We start from the raw sequence: 3796 nt of genomic DNA on the forward strand, positions 1-3796 counted from the left end.
ATCTACACAAACAAATGCTTTTGCACAGTCAATAAAACACAACTAAACATCTTTCTGGTATTCTTTGCTTTGAGCCAAGATCCATCTGACATCAGCAATTCTATCCTTCATTCCATGTCCTCTTCTGAATCCCTTGTATTTCTGGAAGTTTTGTCAAAATACTGCTGCAACCGTTTTTGAATTATCGTAAGATTTTACTTGCGTGCGATATTAATGATATTGTTCAATAATTTCCACATTCTGTGGGATCACCTTTCTTTGGAATGGGTATAAATATGGATCTTTTCCAGTCAGTAGGTGTAATAGTTGGAGTTGTATGTCAACTTTGCTGGACCACAATTCTGTGTGGTTGAAGCAGTTGTGATGTGGGTTATTCCCATGATGGGATTGGATGTATATGTTTTGAGCAGTCAATCCATTGAAGGGAAATTTCCCTAGGGGTGTGGCCTGATTCCAATATACTTATGGACATCCTGGCAAAATGAGACACTCTACTGTGGATCGGGATCCTGATGTGCTTCCTACAACTGTCCGTGAGTGAACAATCCACCCTTTGGCCTGGAGATCTTGGATTCGTCATTCATTGGAGTCAACAGCCGGTATACTGCCTGCCAACCTTGAGCTCCTCAGCCCTGCAGCTGTGTGAGTCGGGAAAAGCCTCCAGCTTGACATTTGATCCAAGAACTCAGGACTTGCCAGCTTCTGTAAGTGTGTGAGCCATTTTCTTACTTTTTTTTTTCTCTCTCTCTCTCTAAGCTTTACTGATTTTGCTTCTCTTGAGAACCCAGCCTGACACATTTGGTACCAAAAGTAGTTCTAGAGAGACAAAATAATAAGGATGGGCTTCCTAAACTGGTTCTCACCAATTCTGTTTTGGTTCGCAAAGAATCTGTTTCGGTTCTCCAATTTGATTAATCATAAAGGCACTGGACATTCTGCCTCCATTAGTAAAGAGGGCCCTGCTAATTTGTGGCATGAGGTGGCAACATTAATATGCAAAATAGCACCACCTATAGATCAAGTATTTTTGAGAAGTGAGGCTCTGGGTGACCGCATAGGATACTTTTCTGCAATTCTGTCAGCATGAGTACAAGGAGGCTGGTTGGTTGGTCCTATTTACGCTAGACAAAATGGTGAAAGAGCCAGATGATTTCAGGGCTGTTGAGTCACAGCTCTAGTGCCACATAAAAGACCTTAATGTTTCCAGTTGTGCTCTGAAAGAAAGCCTTATTTCTTCTAGCAACAGAGGTGATATTGCTGAAAAACAAACCCAGAGTCTTATTGTAAGGGTGGCTGAATTACAACATCAGTTGAATTGGCAACCCAGCATGGTGTCTGAAGTTAAAGTGAGGGCACTGATTGGGAAGAAATGGGATCCTGAAACCTGGAATAGGGACATATGGGCAGTCAGGAAGATCAGGATATGGAGCCTGTAAATTCTGTTGAATCCTTTCCATCTGAAGGGATTACTATTAAACCATTATCCCCTCACCTCAGTTTGATGGGATTAACCCTACTCTTGCTGCTGGGTCATTGCCTGAGGCAGAGTCCATGGAAGACATTGTTGAATGTTCTCAGGAACCACCCCAACCACCCATTGTTGCTGCTAGACCTATAACTAAAGTTAAGTCCAAGCGAGCTCCAAAAGGTGAAATACAAAGTGTGACTGAGGAGGTGCTTTCTCTCCTACCATCCTGGCTTTCCATCTGTTCCCACTTTCTGAAACATCTGTTGTTTAGCTCTTTGAGGTAAATATACCATGGACTGTGAGAAGAATGAACAAATCCATCTTAGAAGAAGTACAGCCAGAATGCTCCTTAGAGGCTTTGTTGGACATCTTTGAGTATGTTATCAGGAGGGTATGTTGGCTACATTACCAGTCCCTGGAGGACACTGTGCTCGGCAAAGTAGGGGGTCAGTGAGTAAGAGACGAAATGGACTGACACAGGGGTGCCTGTGGCTCAAAGAGAGGAAGGTGTGTGCGGATGGGGCAGGATGCGGCAGTGGTGTGTTTTGCGGTACACAGGGTGGCTATGAGTTGGAGCTGACTTGACGGCCCCTAATAACACAACTTTTCAAGAGATTGTGGCTGTTACTTGAGTATTTCTTCCTCAGACTTTCTTTCCTAAATGCATAGCTTTATCTTTCTGAAGATATCAATGGTAGTTTTTCTGAAGCTTTCTGTAGAGGTTCTCCTTAAACACCCTGTCGTCTCTCTGCAGGTACCGACAGTGGACCGAGGCCGATCTCACCTCGGCCTCCCTCCTTGTCACGCAGCCCACAGGGGAGACCATAAGGCCGGTGTGGGGGTTGATGGGTGAGTGCTCGCCCCGACCACTCAGGTGAGGGCTGCTGACTCTACTTCCCTACAGTAGGGTGGCTGTCCCGTGAGAGGGCCTGCACCAAAGAGACCAGGCGGGTCAGGAAGGACCCCAGCTGCCCCTAGCTGGGTCACCTGTCCTGTTTCCCTTTGTGGAGATGTACATTCAAGCGTAGAATAAGCAGGTCCTGAAGGTAAGTGAGCCCTGCCCAGGAAGGGTCTAGCGCTGGGGCTGTCTCCTCCAGAGCCCCTTCAGACCCCCTCCAGGAAACTCCCCACCCTGCCTCAGCTGGAGGCAAGAATGGAAGGAAGTCCCCAGAAACTACTGTGAAGAACGGGAAGGATGAGGCTTTCAGCGGGCCTTTCTGCCAGCACTCTGTGTTCTTGTCCTCTCCCCAGCAGGCCATGACCCCCAGGGCACAGGGAGGCCGGACTCAGGCTGCCCACAAGGAGACTGACCCTTGGGCTATGGAAGAAGCGGGGAGAGGTCCCCAGGGGAGGGTGCGGCTGGCCACCTTCTTCCTAAGGGGGTGAATGGGGGAGGAGGTGGCAAGGACCTCTTGCTGGGGGAGGACAGCCTAGCACAGCTACTGCAGAGAAGCCCTGGGACACCTGCACTGGTGCTGTGGGGCAGGAAGGGAGTGGGACACAGGCCAGCCCTATGACCACCAGGCCCAGCTGTTGCCCCCTAGAGCAAGGGGCTCCATGTGGAGGTGAGGCAGAACGCTCAGCCCTGGCCCACCGCTGTGCCCCCTTTTGCTCCCCAGGAAATGAAAAAGGGCCCAATGGCACCTGCTGTAGATCCTTGTGGTGAGACTGCTGACCCCACCCTGCCTGGCCCCCTAGCCCGGGCCCTGCTGGGGCCACAGGGTCCAGCCCTTCTATACCTTCCTACCCTGGGGGAGGGTTACAGGGAAGAAGCCAAGTGGCAGATGTCCTGTTCTTCCAGAAGAGCGGCCTCAGCCTTCCTGCTTCCTGTCTGGGTCGTGGGGTCCCCAGGCCGGCCCCTTGGGCTGGTGAGTGCCTACTGTTTAGGTTATACTGTGCCACTCTAACAGGATCACCACAGCACGGGGAGGGGCACAGAGGCAGGAGGACAGCAGTCCCTGTCCCTGATGGGGCTACAGGCCATCAAAGGATGGGGCAGGAGACAGAACTCTGGCCTCCAGGTGCCACCCACACCCGGGCAGAAGGGGCAGCAGGAGGCCAGGGCAGGGAGGGACTGGCAGGGCCCCACTGCGGTGGCAGCGCCAAGCTCCTTCCATCTGCTGTCCAGCCTAAAGCCCTCTGACACACCCAGTTCACCACACCATGGGGCTCATGTGGCCCTCACCCCAGGGGCACTAGTCGTGCAGGGACCGGCTGACCCATCTACTCAGAGGGTGGGGGCTGGCTTGGAGCCTGGCTGAGCACCACTTCTGGCTCCAGCAGGGCCTGGAAGTGAGCGGTGCTGTAGGGCTGGGTGGGGTGGGCCCA

General features: G+C 51.5%; 1 pseudogene; it reads right to left on the reverse strand.

Moving 5' to 3' along the window:
• LOC103197811 overlaps positions 1 to 3796 on the reverse strand; it is a 12720-nt pseudogene that overhangs the window by 4983 nt on the left and 3941 nt on the right.

The sequence above is a fragment of the Orycteropus afer genome, unplaced genomic scaffold (assembly GCF_000298275.1).
Source record: "Orycteropus afer afer isolate SDZICR_OR568_19922 unplaced genomic scaffold, OryAfe1.0 scaffold00083, whole genome shotgun sequence".
Lineage (NCBI taxonomy): Eukaryota > Metazoa > Chordata > Mammalia > Tubulidentata > Orycteropodidae > Orycteropus > Orycteropus afer.